Source organism: Mastomys coucha, unplaced genomic scaffold (genome assembly GCF_008632895.1).
Source record: "Mastomys coucha isolate ucsf_1 unplaced genomic scaffold, UCSF_Mcou_1 pScaffold23, whole genome shotgun sequence".
Classification (NCBI taxonomy): domain Eukaryota; kingdom Metazoa; phylum Chordata; class Mammalia; order Rodentia; family Muridae; genus Mastomys; species Mastomys coucha.
The window spans coordinates 34,623,063-34,648,999 of NW_022196906.1; the positions used below are offsets into that span (position 1 = coordinate 34,623,063).

Consider the following 25,937-nt stretch of genomic DNA (forward strand, 5'->3'; position numbering starts at 1 on the left):
CCCCCCCCCCCGCTTCTACTGCCTGTACTTCGAAAATGGGAATATCCCACTATCAGCTTTCTCAACACCAAACCAGATGGTTCCAGCCAAGGGGGGAAATGTGGGATTGAGTAAGGAAGTATGAATTAAATAACTCTCAAGAACCTTTTTTTTTTTTTTAATTTAAATCCTAAACATTTCCCTACATTCTGGATTAAAGTAGATTTAAACTGAAAGAGACTCTAAAGCACTTTGGGTGCTGTTTGTAGCTGGAGGGGCGTTCCTCAGAGGACATAAGCACAAGCGCAGGGGTTGTGCATTGCAAAGTCTCCCTGGAGACCAGACACCTCTTCCAGAAGAGGAGGCAAGTGGGAGACCATGTTTATTTTTTCAGTCCTTACCAAAACCACTCAAGGAGACCCAATGTCAGGGATATGAAATATCACATTTCAGGAAATAGTGCTGTCGCATACAGAAGAAAAAGGAGCCAGAGTCAAAGCAGAATGGGGTTTGTCCAGACCATCCGGCCAACAGCATCCCTTCCAATTGGCCATCTTCTGTTAATAGAAAAGATGAAAACAATCACAATTTCCTATTATACATACTATGAAAAAAAATTTTCTAACTACTTTTTGACCTGGAAGTGGGGCCAGTGGAAGGTCGTATGAGGTTGCATACAGGGTACAGAGAACACTCAAATATGCATAAATAGAATGGCAGAGGGTGGGCTTTGACCTCTATTTCAGGTGAAAAGCCCCCAAATAGTAAAGTGGTTTGGTGACAGCTGGTCCTGAACCCAAAGCCATGAGTAGGACGTGCCCAGCAAAACAGGTAAAAGAGAAATTCTATGACTTGGGTAACTGCTAACGGTATAATGTTGATTAATAATAGTACATGACTGGGGGTACAATAAGATGTTTATCCTATCAATGCTGAAAAAGGATGAAGAAAACCTCTCACTTCATATGATAAGTATTCAAAAACTGTAAAGACTGGAAGGAAATGTGTAGTAATAAATTAAGGATGAATATAGTTGATTATTCCTTTGTTATTTTGTCCTTATTATCCAAATTACTTAATAATTGCCAAGTGTGTCTATGTGCTCTCCCCAGATAGCTTACTTTTGCTTGAAATTCATTCGAGAGTCCACAACCACTCTCCTTCCCCTGGGCGAATCCTTCCCGGTGCCACTTGTCATACACAGGAAAGTCCTTTGGGTGCAGTGATCAGGCTGCCTCTGGTCTCAGTGCGTACTTCGGCCACCTGTTGCCTCCATACTAGGAGTTACTGTTAGCAGCTTTCTCAGTACTTGCTGCTCACCACAACAGCCAGACCCTTTCAAGCCTGTTCTTCACGTATGTTTTCCTCTACTGAGAATGCCCTTTTATCCCTCTGCCTACCCTTGTGCACACATCTGGGCATGCGTGCGTGCGTGTGTGTGTGCATGCGTGCGTGCGTGTGTGTATGTGGGTGCGTATATGCAGGCCCTCCTGTGTAGTTCAGAAGTCTATGTCCGTGTCTTTCTCAATTGCTCTCTACCTTATCTCTTGACACATGGTCTCTCACTGAACCTGGAGCTCACAAATTCAGCTACAGTAACTGGCCAGTGAGCTTCCCCATCTTCTTATTGCCCTGCTTCCCTGATAATTGGATTAAAGATATGCACCATCATTGGCTTTTTATGTGGATGCTAGGGATTGGAACTCAGGTCGTCATACTTGCAGAGCAAAAACCTTATCAATTGAACCATTTATCAAGCCTCCCTTACCCTCTTTTTATACCAAGCTTAGGAATTAGTCCTCCTGGGAAACCTTATTCCTCACCCCCAAACAGGGCGGTTGCTCTTTGCTGTACTTCCTTTCGGAGACTCTCGCTCATCACTCCATTTCCACAAACACCATAACTAGTAATTACCCCCACGCCGTATATTTGGGAGGACGAAGTTTGACTTGTTCTTCTCTCTATGACTGGTGCCTGGCACAGAGTCACTGTCTGGTGACAAACAGACTGAAGGTGGCCACTGACCTGGAACCAAGGTGGTGTCAGGCAGCTCTAGGGAGATGCTCTATAAGGTGACAATGAAGGACTAACTGATTTTCAAGCCCCAGCAAAGCTTTGTGGTTAGGTTAGCAAAGCCGGTCTGAGGAAAGGGCTCCCACGGGGTTCCATTCTTGGAAAGGATGCGTAGTGGGGGCAGGAATCCCTTAGGGATGGGGTCCAAAAACTCCCTATCTAATAGATGTCAGGCACTGCCTCTTGGACCTTGGGAGATGGACAAATCCATCTCAGCCAGGCGAGGATGCAGTGCATTGGTTTGGCTCTACTTCCTGCTGGGGCCCCTCTGATGCTGCTGTAGGCCTGGCAGGTGTCCATGTCAGCTGCACTTCTTAGCTCAGATCTGCAATTTGAACCTACAGCCCTGTACACAAAGAAGCTGATGTTAAGAGTAGACCCAATTGCTCACAAAACGCAGTGGGGCACTTGGCTCCACAACACTCATTAGCATCTTAAGTTCACATAAATATATATGAGGCCTGTGGGTTCCCCCTGGGAGTCCCGGAGGCCCTCATAGCCAAAGAGAACATCCTTCACTTTGCACCACTCCCTGGACCTCTGAAGTCAGCTGTGTCTAGGGAGCCACATCGCTGTAAGGATGTTCCCTAGGAGGGGCTCAGCAGCTCATTTTCAGAGTGCAAGAATTAGACACATAGTCTTTTGGAGTGTCAGAGTTCCACGTTTTCTATGCCTTTCTTATACTGGGCCTTCATATTAAAGGTCTCTGAAGACCAGGGAGTTCCCCCATTACCATCTCATATGCCTGATCCCAGAGGATGCATGGATGCAAGCGTCACACACATTAGATTCTGACAACCCAGGGAGAGCAGGTACAGGGAAAGAGCAGAGAAGGAGCAGGGTAGGGGGTGGGAGGTTTGGAAGATGAGGAGACCCAAGACTTTATGTTCTTAAAAGGAACATACAAATCAGAGAGAAACACGATGTTAAAAAGGGCAGCCCAGGGCTGGAGAGATGGCTCAGTGGTTAAGAGCACTGACTGCTCTTCTAGAGTTCCTGAGTTCAATTCCCAGCAACCACATGGTGGCTCACAACCATCTGTGATGAGATCAGATGCTCTCTCCTGGTGTGTCTGAAGACAGGGACTATGTACTCACATATATAAAAATAAATGAAAAGGGGCAGCCCAGCATCAACACCAGAGAATTGTAAATGGGAACACAATTAGCAGTTCACAACCTCGTAAATTTCACAGAGATGAGGCAGGACCAGAAGGAGGTGTCATGGGATCTGAGCTCATCCCAGAGGGCTCTTGTCAAAAGAGAATTTGGGAAGAACAGAGAGTGAATTTGGGAGGGTACCAACTACGGACAGATGGCCAATCTGTCCAGCTATCTTCCCTGCCTTTTCAGGGCAGTGCAGAGCAGCTGAGTGACACGGAGAAAAGCAGTCAGTCAGTCCTCCGAGTTCCAGGTTCCAACAGCTCTGCCTCTGAACCAAGTGCTTCAACCAGCCTCGAGATTCCCACTCCTGGAAAGAAAGGGTCTCAGAGAAAACTCCTAAAGGAAGCCATTCAAATCCTCTATGGGTGCTGTCTGGTGAATCTAAGGTGCCCTGGCCCCAGTGTCAGTGTATGCTTCAGCACCATCCAAACCATATTGTGGACCTCTCTCTCTCTCTGCAGATGCTTCCTAAGGAAATCACATAAGACATGGGTAAACATGGGTAGGGTGGGAAGGGGTGGGGCAAAGAAGTGAGTAATGGGATTGAATATTCAGCTCAACCGTTTTCTCTGATCGGGTGCTGCTAAAGGGAAAAGTTTGCCCAACCCCGACTTTGCTGCTGACCTCAGCAAGTTGGCAGCCTGCAGTCAGTTTAAAAAGAGGACTTTCTAGGGAGGGCTGGAGAGATGGCTCAGCAGTTAAAATCAGGCGTACCGCTGCCTTTAACCCCAGCTGCAGGGATCCTGATGCCCTCTTCTGGACGCTGCAGGCATGTGCGTGCGCACACGCGTATGCATAGGCACACATACAGATACAAAAAAAAAAAAAAGCCTACATAGAAAAAAAAAACCTATAGATACAAAGGGACCTTCTGTTTTCAGAGCACCGTGTTTGTGCTTGTATTGGCTGCCAAAAACAAAGGGGTAAGAAATACCTCATAGAATGATCTGTAAGATTATTTTTGAGAGAAGCGGGCATAATGGCACCTGCCTTTAAACAGCACTTAGGAGGCACAGTCTGGCAGATCTTGGCGAATTTCAGGCCACCTCGGACTACATAATTAGACCCTGTTCTAGAAATATAATTAATTAATTAATTAAGTTAAAATTTTAAAAGATTATTGATGAAGGTTGGCAAGACAGTTGGGTGGGTAAAGGTGCTTGCCTCCAAGCCTTGCAACCTGAGTTCAATCCCCAGGACCCTCCTGATGAAAGAAGAGTGCCAACTCCTGCAGGCTATCCTCTCACCTCTATGTGTACCGTGGCACACAAGTGCATAAGCATACACACAATAAGTAAGTGTAATTTTTAAATTTTTAAAAATGTTGTTGATGGGACTGGAGAGATGGCTCCATGGTTAGGAGAACAGGCCGCTCTTCCACAGGACTCACATAGCAGTTGACAACTGTAACCTTCAGTTCCAGGAGATCCGGCTCTTCATGCCTCCTCATGCTACCCCAACACGTGGTGTACAGACCTACACACATGTAAAACACCCATATGCATATAATAAAAATAAATAAATTGCCAGGCGGTGGTGGCGCACGCCTTTAGTCCCAGCGCTTGGGAGGCAGAGGCAGGCGGATTTCTGAGTTCAAGGCCAGCCTGGTCTACAGAGTGAGTTCCAGGACAGCCAAGGCTACACAGAGAAACCCTGTCTCGAAAATACAAAAACAAAAATAAATAAATAAATAAATAAATAAATAAATAAATAAATAAATCACAGGCTGGAGAGATTTCTGAGTGGTTAACCCATGTTGTTCTAACAAAGGGCCTGGATTCAATTTCTAGCACCCAATATAGTGGCTCACACTGTCTCTAACGCCAGTTCCCTATGCTGACTTCCATAGGTACTAGGAACATCTGTGGTACACATACACACATACATGCAAGCAAAATACTCATACATATAAAATAATTAAATCTAAAATATTTAAATTAAGTAGGTTTAAAAGATTTCAAAAAAGATTATCAACAACAGTAGCTATCGTTTAGTGAGGACTTCCTGTGTGCTGAGTTCTGTGCAAAATCCTATATTCTCATTATCCCCAAAGTACTCAGCGCTAAGCCTGGCACACAGTAATGTGAGTGTTAATGATCACTGCCCTCAGACCCAAGTAGTCCGTATTCTCTGTGGACAGGTCTTACTGTCCCGTTTCTGAAAGCCAGACAAACCCACAGGCAAGGAAGCAGCTCTCGTTCAGGCTGGGCAGTCTTCCTGACCTGTTCCCCAACACTGAGGAAAGGTCACTGGCCTCTGAGTGCAAACACAGCCTGCTCTTGTCCTGTTTAAAGAAGGCCAGGAGGCAGGCAGGCAGCCTGTGGTTGAGGAGGAAGGAACCAGGGCTATTTGGGATTCCTTGCGGACTCTGGGCTATTGAAGCTGTCAGGCCGATATACAAGTTCTGTCAGGCTCATAGCTCTTGGCATTCTGGCTGCCTCCCCTTGATGACCATTTATAGTCAACCCCACTGAAGAGAGCAGAACCCTGGCATTGGGCAAAGGGACGAAGTTGGAGAAGAGGCACCTGGTGCCTGGGGAGGCAGGCAGTAACCGCGGAAAAACCTCCTTATATCCAAAAACCTATTTCTGAGAGACATGGGCCCGGCTGCTCCTGCCCAAAGAGCAAGAACAAGCCAGTTGCAGACTTGCTATTTTCGCTCAAGGAGGCACATCTCGCCTGGCTTTGTTAGTACGGCTGCACTCAGGGTCCAGAGCATGAGAGGAAGTTGAAATGTGGAAGGAAAGGAAGGGCTATGCTTACAAATAACATTCGCATATATTAATTATATGTAATAATGGGTTTCACTGTGGCATTTTCTTACAGAAACATAATGCAATTCCATCATATCCATCCCTCTAGTCCTCTTCCCACGAATCACTTTCCTCTTCTGCGTTAACCTCTCTTCTGTGTGTGTGTGTGTGTGTGTGTGTGTGTGTGTGTGTGTGTGTGTGTGTGATGATAGTTGCTGTGACGGTTTGAGTAAGAGTGGCTACATAGGCTCGTATATTTGAATGTTTGGTTCCTCGTTATTGGAAGTGTTTGGGAAGGATTAGGAGGTGTGGCCTTGCTGGAGGATGCATGTCACTAGGAGTGGGCTTTGAGTGTTCAAAACCAAGCCCAGTCTCAAACCTAGTCAGTCTCTCTCTCTCTCTCTCTCTCTCTCTCTCTCTCTCTCTCTCTCTCTCTCTCTCTCTCTCATCTTTCTGCCTAGAACTTTTGGATCAGATATGAAGTGAGCTGTCGGCTACTGCTCCAGTCTCACACCTGCCTGCCTGTTGCCATAGTTCCCAACATGATGACCATGAACTAACCTCTGAAACTATAAAAAGATCACAATTAATTATGCTTTCTCTTTTAAGTTGCCTTGTCCATGGTGTCTCCTCATAGCAACTAAGGCTGTTACTTAGAATAGCATAGGTGACAGGCCAGACCACTGAAGGCAATATCTCTCCTCTCATCCATCATTAACTGTGTACAAATCCTCAGTGCAGGCTAATATGTTTGGTAATTACTGGTTCTTCCCATGTTGCCCAGTTACGAACCTCTGCAGTGACGACAATACCAGAAACTTCTCCAATCAAACCCGATAGCAGTGCTGTCCTACAGGAAGGGATGTTATTCATCAGAAGGCAGTTTGAGGGATGGGAGATGTGGCTCATGGATTAGAATCACCAGTTACTCTTGCAGAAGATCCCAATCCAACTCCTAGCACCCACATGATGGCTTACAACCACCTGTAACTCCAGGTCCCCAAAATCTGATGCCCTCTTCTTACAGAGGAGGGCACCAAGCACTCACATGGTACACATATGTGCAGGTAGGCAAAACACACAGAAAAAAATAAAATAAATAAATCTGGGCTGGAGAAATGACTGAGTGGCTAAAAGCACTTACTGCTCTTCCAGAGGTTCCGAGTTCAATTCCCAGCAACCACATGGTGGCTCACAACCATCTCTAATGGGATCTAATACCCTCTTCTGGCATGTCTAAAGACATATAAATGAATAGATAAACCTTTAAAAAAAATAAATCTAATGAAGGAGAAGGCAGTTTGATAGGCACATCATGTCCATTTAGTAAAACATCATCAGTAACTTCCCCCAGCCTGTGACAAGTCCAGAAGTTCTATCAGAATCTTGATATGTAGCAAATGCACATGGAGTTTTGAGGTAAGGTAAGAAATTCAGACTGTATGCCATTTTTTGGGTTTTTTTTTGTTTTTTGTTTTTTTTTTTTTTTTTTTTTTTTTTTTTTTTTGAGACGGGGTTTCTCTGTGTAGCCCTGGCTGGAACTCACTCTGTAGACCAGGGTGGCTTCAAACTCAGAAATCCACCTGCTTCTGCCTCCCAAGAGCTGGGATTAAAGGCATGCCCAGTGACCATAGACTTCTTAATTGTTTTCCATCTTCCCCTTAAATGTAAGTCAAGACACTTTTGTGCATATAGGAAGGAGCAAACCTTTTAAAGCAGAGCCTGGAAAGGAGAACGTCGGCTAGGCAGTGTTAATAGTCCAGTGGGAGCTTTGGCTGGTAGCATGGTCACCCTTTGCATCTCATCTCCTCCATTGCCATGGATTTGAGAGCGCACCAGGTTATGTGGGCCCCGGGTAGACTCTGTGTTCTTAGTTCCTAGTATGACAAAGATTAAGGGGAGAATTTTAAGATGCCTGGAGACCTAGGGTTGAGTAAAAAGAAAAAATTGAAACATGGTGATGGCCTATGCCTATAATTCCAGCCCTTGCCATTTAGAGATACTTGAGGTCATGAAGAGGTCAGCCTGGGCTACACAGACTACATACTGAGATGCCATTTCAGGAAAGAAGGACTGGGGATGATATAGTGGGAACATGCTTGCTGGCTATCCGATGATGATGATGATGATGATGATGATGATGATGATGATGATGATGATGATGATGATGGTGATGATGATTATAACAACAACAACAACAACAATAATAATAATAATAATGATAATAATGATAATAATAATGAATAACAAACAACCACTGTTGGGTAAAGAAACAAACCCACCACAAAGATGTGTGGATTTCTTTTCCTTCTTTCTTTTTCTTTCTCTTTCTTTTTTTTTTAGATCATTTATTTATTTTATGTATATGAAAATACACCATTGCTCTCTTCAGATACACCAGTAGAGGGCATCAAATCCCATTACTGATGGTTGTAAGCCACCATGTGGTTGCTTGGAATTGAACTCAGGACCTCAGGAAGAGCAGTTGGTGCTCTTAACTGCTGAGCCATCTTTCCAGCCCCTTTCTTTCTTTTTCTAATCACTTCATTTTATTTTTATTTATTTATTTGGGTTTTTTTTTCTTTTTGAGACAGGGTTTCTCTGTGTAGCTCTGACTGTCCTGGAATTTGCTCTGTAAAGCAGGGTTGCCTCAAATTCAGAGATCAGCCTATCTCTGCCTCTTGAGTGCTAAGATTAAAGATGTGTGTCACTACCAGGGTAGTTGTGTGGATTTCTAACAAGTTTGGAAACATCAAATAATGCTACCAACATAGGAATGTTTGCTGGCTGCTGGGGCTGCAGGGAATCAGAACTTCAGGATTGTCACCCTGGACATTACAGTGACCTCTGTATACCTGCTACAACATGGAAAAACAGTCAGGGAACTAATCATGAGAAGGACATCTAGGATTGGGATGAAGGATAGCCCAGGACAGAGGTGGGTAAAGTACCATATACTGGGTTTGTACACATCAAGGGGCTTTGTAAACATATTTTATAAGGCTGAGAATCTGGGTTAGTTTTATTCTTATTTTATAAGTGAAAAAATTAAGGCTCTGAGAGATAAGTGACCTGCTCAATGTTTCAGACTTATCATATACAGAGCTGGGCTCCAGAAATCTTGCTGCAGTCTAACTGGTTTTACAAGCCTGTTTATACCAAGGTTAGATCCTTGCTCAGCCCAACGCCCTCCAGGAGACTGGTGACAGACCAGAAGTTGCTCTGAGGGGTTGGGAGGGAGGTGGGGGGTGGGAGTCCCTCTCATCGGGCTAGTAAAAAACAGAGGAGCTGTCTCTATTTTTGAAGAGATGTCAGTTTTATAACTATGCCCTGCCTCATGCACAGCATTGCACAATACTGTCAACATCACAATTTTATAGTTAAAATTTCTAGAACTTGTAGCTATCATTACCCTCCTGTTATGACATCCTTTCTTCCTCGGCCAAATGATAATATACTCATGTAATAAAATTCCCAGGCTTGGGCTAGAGAGATGGCTCAGAGGTTAAGAGCACTGGCTATTCTTCCAGAGGACCTGGGTTCAATTCCCAGCCCCTAGATGGCAGCTCACAACTGTCTATAACTCCAATTCCAGGGGATCCCATAACCTTATGTAGACATACATGCAGGAAAACAATTTATGTAAAATGAAAATAAATACATCATTGGGAAAAAAAAAATTCGGTGGTTGGTTTCAAGTCTGAGGAGCCTGAGGTTACTTTTGTTAACTTTTAAGGTATCTGTTATCATGTTTTAAAAGCCTCTTGTTATAAATATGACTTCATTTAGTCATCCAAACTTACTGTGCAGTAATATATGAAATAGCTGATGACACCGTTGTTCAACAGTGAGAACAGGAAAACTGATAAAGTCATCGCTTCTCAGATGAGGCCGATGTCCAAGAAAGAGCACTGTGACACGTGTCACTGTTGTGATGTACTCTTCTCTAGATGAGCTTTTTTTTTATTAGATATTTTCTTTATTTACATGTCATATGATTTCTCCTTTCCCAGTATCCCCTCCAAAAAACAAACAAACAAACAAAAACAAGAACAAACCCCTGTTGCCTCTCCCCTCCCCCTGCTTGCCACCCCACCCTCTCCCACTTATTGGCCCTGGCACTGGGGCACAGAACCTTCACAGGGCCAAGGGCCTCTCCTCCCATTGATGATCGATTTTGCAATCCTCTACTCTACACATGCTGCCAGAGTCATCAGTCCTACCATGTATAGTCCTTGGTTGGTGGTTGAGTCCCTGGGAGCTCTGAGGGTACTAAGTTAGTTCATATTGTTGTTCATCCTAAGAGGCTGAAAACCCTTCAGCTCCTTTGGTCCTTTCTCTAACTCCTTCACTGGGGACTACATGAGCTCTTTGGTCATGGAAAATACAATCAGTGAGTTACTTACTACCAATTTTAATACCTTAATTAAGATACTGAAACCTGGGAGAGTCTGTTGAGAGCAAAAAGGGCCCAGAGGAATTCCTGTTGGCTTTGATTTCAGCGGTAGCTGTGAGTGACCTTGAACTCTGACTCCTCCTGCTGCCAGCTCCTGAGTGCCTGCCTCTGTGCTCTGTTAATGCTAGGGAGCAAACCCTGGGCTTCCTACGCCCTACTGCTTGAACTCCACCCCCAGCTCGAGCACACTTAAATTGCCACGTTAGTATTTTTTTTGTTGTTGTTGTTGTTTTTGCCTAGAATTACCAGCGCAAACACTGAAAGTTTGGCACAACGCATGGCCACACTGCTGTGGATGTTGTTGCCAAACAATGGATAGGCTAGCTTGGATTTTATTGCTATGAAAGTTTTGGACAATATTGTCATTTCTCCACCTGACAAAAGAATTCTATATGCTATACAATGTGACTAAAGTGGCTTTATTGAAAAATAGTCTGGCACAAAGATACAAAATTAAGCATAAGTACCCTGATCCCTTTTAGCGATTGGTCTCAGAGCTCCTCAGCCAGCCATTAGGCTGGCCCTCCCAACCTCAGTACAAACTGATTCCGATCCTCCATATGCCCTTGTGACCTAGTCTTGGAGATATGTGATGTACAATTCTCCTCCCTACTTCTTGCACACAAAGCAGGCTGTCAGTTCCCAGTGGCCACGGAGACTGTTTATGTGGTTGTGTGTTACCTAGGGCTTTAGTTAAAATGCAGGTTTAGATTCAGTGTCAGTATGGAACCAGAGATTCACAGCCTCACTCGCTCCCAGATGACCAGGTGTGGGACCGCACTTGAAGAAGCAAGCTGTAGGTGATAACCACAGAGCATCTCTTCGAACTGTTCTCCTTTCTCTAGTTTCTTCTGTATCCTGCTCAGGCCGCGCTTCCTTTTTCCTTTAGTGTCTAGACGAAGCTCAGCCTCCTTAAGAGGTCCCCTCCATCCTCTCTTTCCCACTCCATCGTATGTGTATCTGCTAAATGAATTTCCCTAAATTATAATTTTTCCAATGTTTTCCTGCCCTGCCCCTCTCCCGACCCCCAACTGAGGCACCGGAAGTGAGCATCGCTGACTAGCGGCTGGACTGAAATCCCTACAACTAAGGATAAGACCCTCTCAGGTTGAGCTGTGGCTTTTCCAGCAGGAATTCACTATGTTCCCGTTGGCTTGTCGCACCACCCTTCAGCTGGCTTGTTGCTCTACCACTGGGAACTTTATGACCATTTTCCGCCTCGCTGGTGCTCCTTCCTGCTTCCGACTGCAGCTCAGAGACCTCCTCTTCCTTCTGAGTTCAAACTCTCTCCCTCCTCCTGGGCACAGGCACTGTTCTCCACAGCTCAGAATGATCTTGCCTATCTGGAAAATTCCGAAGCTCTTCTCCTAACTGTGGCTTCTTATGTACACATCTCTCCTCCCCATAGACTCTTAACGCTACTTCCTCTCACTCAGTAAAGCCCACAGCACCTCTGCAGTGCTTGCTCCCAGCAAGCTTTCAATTAATCCATCCCAGGTGCTTGAGAAGCTATTCCCCAGAACCTCTTAATGGGTCTATGTTCTATTTACGTTACTGGCATTCCGGTTTGGGATGTGTTTTAAATCACCCCAAATCCTTTTTGGAAGTCACTGAACTATAAATCAATGATCAGCTCTAAGAGTGGACACTTGGGAGATGTCTGTTGAATGGATGCATAAATGCCTTCAAGACAGTGTAAAGAGCAGGTTGTTGTCTGCTCTTCTTACTCTCCCTTGCCTCTAGCCCTTTTGTTCATCTTTTCCTCTATGTGGTTTTATCCAAAACTCTTTGGAATCCTGCTGAGGGCTGTGTGGGCCCCAGCTCATCAGTACACTTCGTCCTGGGTAGAGCTGTTCCGTGGCATCTAGTGGCATTTGGATTAATGCCATCCCACTGAACTGAGCTTCTCCATGTCAGGGGCCATGTTCCTTGAATCTCTCAATTTGTCAGCACAATGGATCTCTATCCTGGCTCCATAGCCACATACCTTGCACAGCTTTGTGACTCTTCAGGTGCCCACCCCACCATGTTGCCTAGCAGCTTCCTCTCAGACCAGAGCTTGCAGACATCCAAGTACCCTCAGGGGGAGGCGCAGGCTGCTGAGACCCACTCCTAGGAAGACAAGCCAAGAGTTCATGTGTGGAACAGGTTTCCGGATGAAGTCCACAGAAAACTGCTTGGAAGACAGCTGCTCTGGGGGATGAGATCCAGCCATTCTGGGTGAGAAAGAAAAAGAGAAGGACAGAAAAAAATAAATCAGGGTTCTCACACGCAGGTGGAGTGTGATGAGTCTAGCACACGGCAAAGGTTTGATAAATATTTCATGGGCTAAATCACTCGTTGCACCACTCTTCGTGTGACACCCCCAGATGATAAGTACTTTGCAACTGGGGATTAAGATGACAGTGCAGCTTCTGCGGACACCGTGGGAGAGGCCAGGTGGAGCCTTTCGCCTGAACTCAGTAACTGCCTCTTCTGACCCGTGTGTGATGTTGCTGGCTGAGGAAATCTCAGAAAACCTAACCCTGACTGTTTCTCAGAGAGTAAACAGGAAAACAACAGAGGAGGAGGAGGAGGAGGAGGAGGAGGAGAAAGGGGGTTTCAAGAAGAGAAACATAGCAGGACCTTTGCAAGCGCTCTATCTCAGTAAGTCAGATTCTCATCTCTGTCATGAACCATGCAGACTCATTCCACAAGATTCAGCCTCTGCTCCCAAGAAGCTCTAGTTACATAGTTGCTGCGCACACTGGCTTTTCTCTGGAAATACATGGTGGTCATGTGAGCTGGCCCCTGGGAAGTCACAAGAAGTGAAGCAAAGACACGCAGCAAAACTTGCTCCCAAGGCCTCTCCTCATCAATAATTTACCTTCTTAGGAAAAGCATTAAATTCATGGAGTACAGTTGGATTGTTACAATAAATTCTTAGCACCGATTTCTGTCTTTCAGCTCTGCAAGCGTTTAGAAGGAATTCATGGTTGTAAATGTATAGAAGTGTACCATTTGCAAAAAAAATAAGTTCATCCCCACCAGGAAGGAGGGATGAGACCTAATGATGCAAAAAGGACTTGCAAATTCTTTGTTCCCCCTTTTGAGCTAGATACCAAAGAGCAGATGTGAAAGCGACCACTATCAACAGACTGAGTATATTGACAGATTTAACAAAGACTGCTCCTCTGCCTTGCAGAGACACAGATATCCTCTGAAATCTCCCTCCTGGGTGCTCCCTGCACACCTGGGCAACTCACCACCATCCAGCAAACACTTACTTCACTTGTAATTGTCCGGCCCTGGTCCTCTATCCTGTCCAGTTGAGAAAATTATCTCCAGATTGAAGCTTCAAAGACAAGCCAACATCAATTAAAACTGGTATAGGACACCGACTTGGTGCATCTGTGGACTCCATCCCAACAAGAGATTTTTTTTTTTCTCACTCAGATGTGAGGCTGGTGTGGAGACTTCCCACACCTACTTGGAGGGCATCATTGGCTCCTACAGCACAGTGATCCACAGGAGACAACATTTACCCCTCTTAGCCACTGTCTCTGTGTTCCTAGCTCCCTCTTGGTGTCAGGAGCAAGGTCTCTTTTCGGTGATTTGCAGTTTGGTCTTCATGCTGGCCTGTAGGCTCACGCTGCTCCTTAGTTACCTAGTATGCACACATTCTGGAAGACCCACAAGCATGGAAGGTGAATATATAATTCCCAGGGAGAGTGGCTTTTGGAAAGACCATCCAGAAACTGTTTGGGTCTTTTTTTTTTTTTTTAATAGCACACGGACACATCAAAATTTAACCGTCATTTCTTTAATGCTTTGACAGATCTTGAGTCTTCCCTACCTTTTCCAAATGTCTGAGAATTAAGATTGCGTGGCAACTCATTCACAAACTTCCTCAGACTGTCTTTTATTTCTTTCTCAGCACCATGCAGAATATCTTGCTCCTAAAAGAAGCTCCATGAATTAGCCATGGACCATACAGTAGTCACCTCTGATATCCACTGGTCCCCAATGCTGTGCAGAGCGAGCCCCTTTATGGATAATCTTTAATGCTGGTGCTACCTATCGCTGCATGGTTAACACTGTGCAGTAACTCTCCCCGGGGTAGGAAGAGTGAAGTCACTTGCCCATTTTTAATAACTGGAAAGAATAAAGCAAAATTCAAAACCAGATCTGTCTCATACCAAATCCCCTTGTGCTTCAGTGAGAAAAAAATACAAGAGCAACAATTAAATTTAGGGGCTGCAAACATCTGTGCTGGCTCTTGGCTTCATGATGTATTGCAAAATTAAAGTGGTACACCCAATAGCGAGAAACAATGTAAGGAGAGGTTTTGTTTTTGTTTTTAAAGATTTATTTATTATATGTAAGTACACTGTAGCTGTCTTTAGACACACCAGAAGAAGGTATCAGATCTCATTATGGGTGGTTGTGAGCTACCATGTGGTTGCTGGGATTTGAACTCATGACCTTCTGAAGAGCAGTCGGTGCTCTTCCCCACTGAGCCATCTCACCAGCCCAGAAGAGTTCTTAAGGGAGAGAAGATACAAAGAAATAAAGAGTATTGGAATACAAGTGACATGGAAGTCAGATGGGGGCTGTTTGAGGGGAGGAAGCAGAAGAGAAGTGGAAGAGGGCAGTGAGGGAGGGGGATAAGTTAAGAGCAAAGCACAGTGAAAAAATACCGATGAAAATGTCAGAATGAACCCTATTGCTTCGTATGCTAACTTAAAAGGCAATTTTTTTAAAAGGAATGCATATGGTAGTGCTGAGCATGTAGCTCAGTGGCAGAACATGTGCCTAGTGTGTAAAGGACCTCCGAGTTCAATCCCCACTAGCATACATGGGTACACACACACATGTAAACCTTCTGCATCCACAAAGCCTAAATTCTCTACCGTAGTTACTGTGTTTGAGCATGCTTCTAAGAGAGAAGCATTATATCAAGATTGCAGCATTTATATTATCTAGGCATGTGGAACGTTAGCTAGCTAACTCATTAAAAGGGATTGCTTTCTCTGATTGATGAGACAGCAGGCTATAATTGGAAGGGCACTTAGAGGCTGAGAAGCAATACGTGACTTGCCTACAATCCCTGGGTGGCCCGGTGGCTGACGTGAGAGCCCCACTCTAAGGCTGCCATCCCTGGTGCTTTCCATTCCACCTTCTCTCTGTTCTGCCAAGGGCTGGCTGGACATCAGTACTTGAACCAAGCGGTGTGCTTTGAATGCAGACTGAGTGATCTATGGGAAAGCCTGAGACACCAAACCTTGGAGTTTTGGGCCAGAGGGACCAAGCAGGAAGAAAAGAGAGAGGGAGCAGAGGAGCAGAGGTAAGGATCTCAGTGGAGGAGCAGTGCTGAGGATCTCAGTGGAGGAGCAGTGCTGAGGATCTCAGAAGAAAATGCCCCTCCCCCACCCCTAAGAGCAACAGAATACTCAGCACTCAAAACATGAAGACCAAACAACCAAACTAGGTATAGTGGTACATATTCATAACACCAGCCCTGGAGAGGCTAAGGCAAAAGACTGTTCAGCCTGGGCTACATAGTTAAGAGTTCAAGGCCAGCTGTGCTACATAATGAGACTCCTTCTCACAAAACCAAACAAAAGAAGGTGAAAGAGATGGCTCAGTGGATAAAGGTGCTTGCCACCAAACTCGATGATATGTGTTTGCTCATTAGAGACCACATGGTGGAAGGAAAGAATGAAATCCCCTCAAGTTATCCTCTGATTTCCACACTTGAACACCACACACACACACACACACACACACACACACACACAGGGTTGGGGTGCAAATGTAAAAAATTGGATGAAACCCACCAGACAGCCAACCAAGAGAACATAATAGTTCAGAGTCCTAGGCTGTGCCTTATTATTTTATACTGTGAACATGCAGAAGAATGGCATAGCTTCTCGGCCTTCTCTCTCCTTTTCTCACAATATTAAGAGGTGGTCTTGGATGAATTCTAGCTTTGACCTTCTGTGATCCTCTTGAATGATTTGAAGTGATGTCTTAGGCTATATAGAACACCCAACTCTGCTGTGCCTGCCTTGTGTGTGACAAGTTATCTCCCCAAGTTCCTCTAAGTCTTATTTTGGAAGCCAGAGGCAGCTAGTGAATTGGTGCCAACCACCAAGTCATATCTGTATCTCCCATTCGCCAACAAATGAATATATCCCGGAGGGTTTCTGTCCTAAAGCTGGCCATGAGTCTCAGCCAGGTAATAGAAATCTCAACAGAAATGTACTAGCAAAGTAGCAAGCAGAAGTTCCAGGAAGGAAGCGCCCAAGTGTGATACCCAAGGAGACTTCCCCTCATCCCACTCACTGCTCCTGGAGATGCTACACAACACTTTTTGGAGGAGAGGGATATCATTTACTAATTTCTTATCTGTGAGCGGGAGTATCCCTGGGCGTTTCTCTAACACATAGCCAACAAGAAGAATCGTTTGTGAGCCTCTCTATCCGTGGAATAGAACAGGTTTGGGAAACCTTATAAGCATCAGTTCAAGCTATACACCATGCCTTCTGTGGTATTCTGCGTCCACGTAAATCCCTATCCTGTTTCATTCATCAGTTAATTATTGCTCCATGTAAAAATTATACCCCCAGTGGCTTAAACCATCAAATGCTGATCAGTTCACAGTTTCTGTAGATCTGGAACTCGGAAGAGGCTTAGCTGATCAGTTCTGGCTTAGGGTCGTCCTGGGGGTGTGCTCACAGTCAGGCTCCATTCATCTGGAAGCTTCATTAGGACTTAAGGATCTCTCTAGCAAAGCACCCCAAGCTAGGTGGCTGAAACAGCATACACTTACATTCTCAGAGCTCTGTAAGCTCTATGTTGATATCAAGATGCTAGCAAATTTGCTGTATGGTGTGAGCGCTCCCTCTGGCTTGTCGACAGCTGTCTCCTATGTATAACTACAGAGAGAGCTCTCTGTGGGCTCCTCTTAGGAAGATGTTTATCTGATTGTGTCAGGGCCCCTTATTATGATCTCACTTATGCCCAGTTACTTCTTAGAAGCCCCATCTCACATATAGCTACGGCGGAACTGCAACTTCTGCATATGAACTGTGACAGGGAACGCACAGCCCTCGGTCCACTGCTTCCTAGACAACACACTTAGATGATGTTTGTTTACGCAGGAAGTATGTGAGACTCTCTGTGACTGGTTTATTTCCTTGGTGCTGTGATGCCTGGCTTCTCCCAGGAGGGAGCAGTCCAAAAGAGCAGGGTAGAAGCCACAGCATATTATACAACCCGGCTTTGGAAGTTAAACACCATCACTTCTGATGAAAGAAATACTACTGGCTAAAAAGATCAGTTTTCTCCAGGGGAGGAAGTAACTCCAGATGGACTCATATGCCAAGGAACCATCTGGGAGGCCAGCTCCTACACCAGTGTGAAAGAGCAGGACTTGACTTTCAAAAAAAGCAGACCTGGAAATACAACAAGATTCTACATCTGTCACTTGTAAACTGTGGGTAACTAAGCATCTCTGAGCCTGTTTCTCCATTGTTGGGACAGTAATGACTTCAATTTAAATGGCTGTTAATTAAGTATTGAATGAGACAATAGACTTGACATGTCACAAATGGTTATCATCAGGTAAATGCTCCCCCCAACCCCCAAACGTGTGCCACCTGTCACTACCCTCACCTGGCGCTTCTCCCGTCTGCAGCTTTGCTCTGACTTCACACCACTGTCTTGTACAATACAGGAATCTAGAAGGTCAGGTAGAAAGGACTCACATATCAGTTAATCTAATAACTCAACACATTTTTAACCATCTAGTCTTTTTCTGTTTTTTGTTTCCTCAAACTCCCATATTTTAAAATACGTTTGACCACCAAACAAATTATGGTAATTGCATACTCATCTCCCATTCTCCCTGTTTTTTGTTTTTGTTTTTGTTTTTTGTTGTTGTTGGTTTTTTTTGTTTTGTTTTGTTTTTTTGGTTTTTCGAGACAGGGTTTCTCTGTGTAGCCCCGGCTGTCCTGGAACTCACTCTGTAGACCAGGCTGGCCTCGAACTCAGAAATCCACCTGCCTCTGCCTCCCAAGTGCTGGGATTAAAGGCTTGTGCCACCACTGCCCGGCCCATTCTCCCTGTTAACTCATCTATCCCTGCCCATCAGAAATTCCTATCAGCCAGGCAGTGGTGATGCATGCTTTTGATCCCAGCACTTGGAAGGCAGAGGCAGACAGATTTTTGAGTTCAAGGCCAGCCAGAGCTACACAGAGAAACCCTGTCTTGAAAAACAAACAAACAAAAACAAAAACAAAACAAAAAAACAAAGAAAGAAAGAAAGAAACAGAGGGAGGGAGGGAGGGAGGGAGGGAGGGAGGGAGGAAGAAAGATTCCTATCAGTGATCTCTGGTTCATCTGCCTTGAGAACTGGGGCTCTAACCTGGACCCCCGGATTCCAAAGCATTTAAGCAATTCCTTAACTCTAAGTGGTCCTATGTGTGTGGTATAGAAGCATGACTTGTTTTATGTATTTGAGATAAGGATGTAAAGTTTCTTCTCATCTAACAACAACAACAAACCTATCCACCTTCTCAGACTCTATTTGCAGGGGCCTGCACAAACAGGCTCAACCTCCAGACATACAAACCTGGGCCTGTAAATAACATAAAGCAGGCCTATTTGGCCTCCATGTAAGGTTCTCTCAGCAGCCAATATGGTTATTAGCCTGAATTTAAGATAGGGGGTGAAGTCTATATCTTTAACTTGACTGCAGCACACTCCCATTACCAGAAAAAAACCTCAGCTTCTCGCTGATTCATAGAAGGTGGTGTAAGGACAGGAACTAAACAAGCCTTCCTGTGGTGCCCTCCTCTGTGGAGAAGGGCTGAGAGGGCTGTTTTAGCATAGATCCTGATTCTGAGAAATAGAAGGCTCCTTGTTCATCTTGGGCTGGCCGTCAGCTTCAGGCTTGGATAGGAAGGTCAGTATTGTGATAGGTGTCTAATCTCGCTGCTTCTCCAGAAAGGATCAGAAAAGAATCAAGTAAAGAAAAGCCCAAGAATTAAAGCAAAATCTCTCCTGGACTGTAAATGTAAAGCACTGGTGTTTAATGAGCAAGTTAAGTGGGCTAGTTATCTAAATGCCAATAGTACATAAGTCGTTTTGTGCTGCTTCTCCCTCTCTCTCTGTCTCTCTCTCGCTCTGTCTGTCTGTCTCTCTCCTGTGTGTATGTCTGTGTGTGTGCCCCCCCAATTCAGTTTACAGTTCGTCATAAATGCTTCAGCCTGCTTTAGCTTTATTAAAGGGCACGAGGACTGAGGATTTTGTATTTTCCATTTGTTGTCCAAATACTAAGTGAGAGAGGTGCATATCATTGGGGGTGGGGTGGGGTGGACACAGCGCTGGTAGCGGGGGCTCAGAGGCACTGATAGGAAAGAAAGGGAAGCTCAGAGGAAAAGATCAGATAGAAGTTTCAGTTGGGCCCTATCCCATAGAGATACATCTGAAACTCTGGTTTGTTCCAATCCTGCAGGCTGTTTGTGCCCGGGGAGAGGAGAGTTCAGTGTTCCAGATGACTGGCAAGCTTGAATGTCATTGCTCACTGCCATGCAAGCCCTGAAACCTTGAGCGCTCCGTGGAAGGCAGTCCAGAGTGATGCTTTAATGTCAATTACACTTAATGTCACTGTCCTGTGTTCTCTCTGTCAGACATGTTCCATGGCAAGAGATTATGATTCCTAGGGGGGAAAAAAAAAAAGAAAAGAAAAAACGTTTACAAAAATAACAATGAGGTGCTCTGATGGTACTCTACATTGGCCCAGGGACTACAACGTTTTTTCGGTCTGTCTCCCCACCAGTTTTAACCTCTGTGCTTAAGACCTTTGACTGCAGAGTTTGGCTGGCGCATATATAACAGGCAACATGAAAGTATACAAGGGGCAGTATGGAGGCCAGAGGAAAACAAGACCAGGTACTTGGCAAACATTTTCCTAATCTGAACTCTAAAGCGAATCAAAAGTCTTTAAGAGGTGCACTTGTCTGTCGGGGTTGTCCTACCGAAGTACCGTTGACTGGCTCACTGGAAGAGTGGACGTTTGTATCCTCACAGTTGTGGGAGCTGTAGGTCTGGGATCGAGTGTTAGGATGCTTTCTTCCGGGCTCTTGGATGCCTTCTCTCGTGCCTTTGCGTGCTCTTCTCTCTGCACCGTTTCGTGTCCTAATCCCTCTGTTTGTCTGTGACACTGGAGCATTCCCTTTGTGGAAGAGAACAGTTTAAGAGAATGAATGGAAATGATTCGGGCAGAGGGCCGGGCTGCAGGTCGGCTTTCTCTTCCCAGCTGGGCAGCGAAACAGTGTGCACATCCAGGCCCATGCCGTTATTAAGGGTTTCATAAGCATCACCTCATTTTCATCCCTATAATATCACCCTAATAGCCTCAAATTAGAAGAGATCAGATTTGAAAGAAATCACTGGGTGCTTAGAACTGTAATCCCAGCACTCCAGAGGCTAAAGCATAAGGCTTGCAGCAAGTTCAACGCTAGCCTAGACTATGGTGTGAAACTGTCTCAAAAGAATAACAATAACAGCCAGGCAGTGGTGGTGCACACCTTTAATCCCAGCACTTGGGAGGCCAAGGCAGGCGGATTTCTGAGTTCAAGGCCAGCCTGGTCTACAGAGTGAGTTCCAGGACAGCCAGGGCTATACAGAGAAACCCTGTCTCGAAAAACAAAACAAACAAACAAAAAACCAACAAAAAAAAGAATAACAATAACAACAACAGAGGTTATCACTATATATAGCCACATTTTGAGGTCCCAGAGGTTACGGCTTCAATATAAGGACTCTGAGAGCACACAGTGTGATCCCCACATGTGAAAAGCTATGACAATTTATCAGTAGAGCTTCCTTGCCACATGCTTTGCATGTAAAGCTATGGGAGTGAATTCAAATGGGAAAACTGCTGGTCACTGGTGTGGTTTGAAGAAGGCTCTACTGACAAGTGGAAACTGAGTCAGCTGGAGAGGTGTGTAGAGTTTGCCTGAGGATGGGGAAGGGTGACATAGAACATTCTAGGAGGAAGAGCTAGTGTATGTAGAAATATCCAGAGCTAGCTGTAAGAAGTCATGCTCAGAGACTGTTGAATAGACAAATTGGAATATTCCCTTTGAGTAAGAGAACAGCATGAGACAATGATAAACCAAAGAGCAGAGACCCGAACTACAGACAGACTTTCTCTTCAAATCTGGGGCTACGGTAAAACAAAAGCAATATTGTGTACATACAACCCAGTGCAATTATTAAGATTTTTTTTTCATAAACATTATCTCATTTTCATGGCTCTGATAGTCAATGAAGTCACCGGGGCATCATTCCAACCGTTATATGATGGTTATTGTTTGAAATTAAACTGGAAGGGATTGAAATGGCTCACTCAGCAGACTTTTAAGGGCTACCATCCGGATGGTGCTACAGGCAAAACAATCTGATGGCATTAATTATGAAGAACATTCTGTAATGGGAAGAAGAGGGAGAAAGAGAGTTGCTTAAGATTAAATCAGGTGTGAGCTGAGTAAGGGACAAAGATGGTGGTATTAAAATTAAAGAACTTTGGCTGGAGAGATGGCTCAGTGGTTAAGAGCACTAACTGCTCTCCCAGAGGTCCTGAGTTCAATTCCCAGCAATCACATGGTGGCTCACAACCATCTGTAATGGAATCTGATTCCCTCTTCTAGTGTGTCTGAAGATAGCTACAGTGTACTCGTATAAATAAAATAAATAATTCTTTTTTAAAAAGTTAGAAAACTTACAACAGATAATAGTTAATAAATATGCTATAAATGAAGATTCTATGGAATAAGGAAACTGGCCCTAGACAGGGATACACATTTGATTCTCATTTGACTCCTGTATCTGGGTATAACTTAAGTGACCAGATTCTCTCCCAACTTTGGTAGGCAGGGCCAGGAAGAGAGAACACCAGCTTTGTATGCTCTATGCTTCTTATGGGCATTTGATGTATCTATACAGTAACTGTGGATCTATCTACCTGTCCTACTGCCTGTCAGCAGGGAAAGTGACAGTGTATTGTTTATCCTTGCATATTTCACAGCCTGTAAAATGCTTCAAAAGTTGGTGTTTAATAAATACCTTTGGAACAAGTGGGTGAGAATAAACAGTCACAGAAACCAATACAGGAGTTAGGTTGAAGATGCACCTGAAAGAAAAGAGGTGTTTTAATAATATATCAGTGAACTGGATGGAAAGTGTAGAACCAAGTCTGACTAGAGGTCACTCAACAGATGCAGTAAGCAGGGCAATGGACTGGAGAAAGGTCAGAGTCAGAGGTACTCAGGATACAGAATCTACAGGGCCAGGAGGACCAGGGTCAGGGTCTGGGCCAGGACATGAAGCAAAGGAAGAGATAGGTCAAGTGTGAGTCCCTAGTTCTGACTCAGGAAACTAGGTCAGAAAATGGACAAAGGCAGTGGTACTAGAGTTGGAAGAGATACCATTCATCAGGTACAAAATACTGGCAGTGCAGCACTGAGTGTGATGTGCCTGAGATATCCGACGAGAGCTGCTTTAGCTGGATATCCTGGCTTTAAGAGGAAGCAGGTCTGGGTGGTGGAGCTAGATTGAGAAGCTAGCAGCATCCCTGTGCATGGAGACCTTGGTGTTGACCAAACCTCAGGGTAAATGTGGAGGAGAAAGGACTCTGGAACAAGCCCTCACAGCTTACATCTATGAGGAAAGGAACTAAGGAAGGGCTGAGGGAGGAAGAATGGGGCTAAAAATGAACACATCATGGAACCCAAGAGTGGGTCTGCTCCTTGTGACCCCAGAGCATACTTATGTCTGACTTGTGCCTGGTTTTAAGAACATAGGGTTTTTAACATTTGAGGAATGAGGAAATATAAGAGCCAGCACTGATGGAGTGCATACACTAGTCAAGCACTAAACACTTTTCTCCTATAATCTCATATACTCTTCATAATCATGCTCTAATACATTACTTTTTGGTAGGGAGTGAGGGAACTCACGTAGCCCAGGCTGTCTTCAAACTCACTATACAACCAAGGCAAACCTTGAACTCCTAATCTACTTGCCTTACCTCCCAAGTGCTAAGCTTACACCTAGATCATACATAGCTTCATGATCTTTTGTTTTCTCTAAGAGTCAGAAAATATCATTCAGACATAGAAATATACAATATGCAATATGTATTGTATGGATGAACTTGCAGACATGATGCTAAGTGAAGTAAGCCCATCATTAAGAGACAAAAACAGTGGTTATACTTATATAAGGAGTCTAAAAGAGCCAAACTCAGAGGCAAAGAAGGAAATAGTGGGTACCAAGAATTGAGGGGCTGAGAAAAGGATAATTTTTAATCAACAGATATATATATATTAACTAAAATGTTGAAGATATTTTAAGTTATAACTAATGTAAAAATTAACAGTATCTCTCATACTACTTTTCTTATTGTGTCTATTCTTACAGTGAGTGTCTCTCAATTCAGATGGCCACATTTCAAGTGCTTAATAGCCACAAGTGGCTTAGTTCTAGGAGTTCTAGAGCAGGGAAGCTCGAAAATGGGACTGCCATCGGGCTGTGAAATGGAGACAAACCCTGAACAATCAGAGCGATGAGACAGAAAGAGGTCTGCTACTGCTGTTTAACAGAATGGACAGTGAGGGTCAGAAAGAAAGACTGGCCATAGTTATTCATCTCACAGGGAGAAAACCAGGACTGGGATCTGTGTACTTTGAGTCCATAGTCAGAATCCCTTCCACCACATAGTGATAGCAAGAGGTACATCCTGGCCTCGGGAAGCTTGCTTAAAAAAAATAGGAAGTGTGGATCTAGATGCAAGGTCTGCTGGAACCTTGCAGAGCCGGTGCCAGTGAGAGGGCTGGCTCACAGAAGGGACTGAATGAAGTGTAGAGCATCTACTGGCTTCTTTAGATTTATCTTTATGTGCATGAGTGCTTCACCTGCATGCATGTATGTGCACTGCCTGTGGCCGGGTGCTTATGGAAGCCAGAAGAGAGTTACAGATCCCCTGGGACTAGAGGTACAGCTAGTTGTGAGCTTCTATACTGTGAACCACTGAGTCACCTCTCCAGGTCCATTCATTGGTTTCTTGATATGCCTTCCCTGCATCTATACAGAGGCACCAGTGAAGAATGGAGTCACGGATGCATGTGGAATAGAGATTGCTTGTTTCTATTGCAATGTTGAAATACCAAGACCAAAAGCAAATTGGGGAGGAAAGGGTTTATTTAGTTTATACTTCCACATCATAGTTCATCATTGAAGGAAGCCAGGCAAGAAACTCAAACAGGGCAGGAACCTGGAGACATGGACTGATGCAGAGGCCATGAAGAAGTACTGCTTTCTGGCTTGCTCTCCATGACTTGTTCAGCCTGCTTTCTTATAGAACCTAAGACCACTAACCCAGGAAGGCATCAGCCACAAGGGCTTGGGCCCTCCCACATCAACTGCTAATTAAGAAAATGCATTATAGACTTGCCTATAGTGTAATCTAATGGAGGCATTTTCACAATCAGGGCCTCTCCTAGCTTATGTCAAGTTGATGTAAAACTAGACAGCACAGCTTGGTTTTTTTGTTGTTGTTTGTTTGTTGTTGTTGTTGTTGTTATTGTTGATCCATGAGGGTTCAGTGCTATCCCTGGCTATATAGTAAGTTTGAGGATAACCTAGCCTACAATGACACTCTCTTTTAAAGAAGAAAGGAGAAGAGAAGGAAGAAAAGAGAAAAGAGAATCCATCTTTTTAAGAACATCATCCCCAGATGTTCCTACCTGGCTTACTTTCAGGATTCCCATGGAAGCTTGCCTATAGACTGGGTATACCCGCTCTGTACTATAGATGTAGAAATCTATCCCTGAAAAGGGTGAAATTGTGGCAAGACCCTACAAGTTGCCAAATGGCAAAACCAGCTGTAGAGTCGGGCCCTCTAAGCTCCTGTCGGTTTCTGTTCTTTTATTTTTACATCTAATGTCCAATCACTTTCTGAACCTCTTCTCCAAGGTGTTTCCCACTGAGTTAAGAAAACATTTGGGATGTCAGCGGTTTGCAAAGCTTTCCTGTAATGGACCCTCTGGTACTTATCTCAGGCTTTGAAGGCTTAGCCAGTTCTGCTGCAAGTACTCAGCACTGCTGAGTAAAAGCAGCCATAGACCATAATGCATTTAAATTTCATATAATTTCCCAAGTTCAAAGCAGGTCAAACGAATCTACAGTCATGAAACTTGGAATGTTGATTTGGAAGATGACTAAAACCAAGCATAGAGAGGATTTCTGGTCCTGGAGATATGATGTATCTTGATATTTTTACATAATGTAGACCTGTGTGGAGAAATGTGAATGAATCTCATGCCATTTTCATGTGCCAGGAAAGACTTTTACCCACAGTCTCCTAAATGCAAAGGGCCGAGCACATTTGCTTAGAGTGTGCAGGGCTTAGGCTGAGCCCAGAACTGTAACACGCATGCGCACGCGCACGCACGTATGCAG

At 44.5% G+C, this 25,937-nt stretch overlaps 1 protein-coding gene and 1 long non-coding RNA gene across 3 annotated transcripts in view; one reads left to right on the plus strand and one right to left on the minus strand.

Annotated features, from left to right (window-relative positions):
* Positions 1-25,937, plus strand: part of Clmp (CXADR like membrane protein) — a 105,978-nt gene that overhangs the window by 19,460 nt on the left and 60,581 nt on the right. The gene's annotated exons all lie outside the window — the stretch shown is intronic.
* Positions 7,649-17,378, minus strand: LOC116073214. Of its 2 annotated transcripts, none has more exons than XR_004111727.1 (3): positions 17,239-17,378; positions 12,412-12,640; positions 7,649-7,845 (listed from the first exon to the last, which is right to left on the minus strand). It is a non-coding gene; the product is annotated as an uncharacterized LOC116073214 (long non-coding RNA). The 2 variants fall into 2 exon arrangements; XR_004111726.1 differs by lacking the exon at positions 7,649-7,845 and adding an exon at positions 10,993-11,387.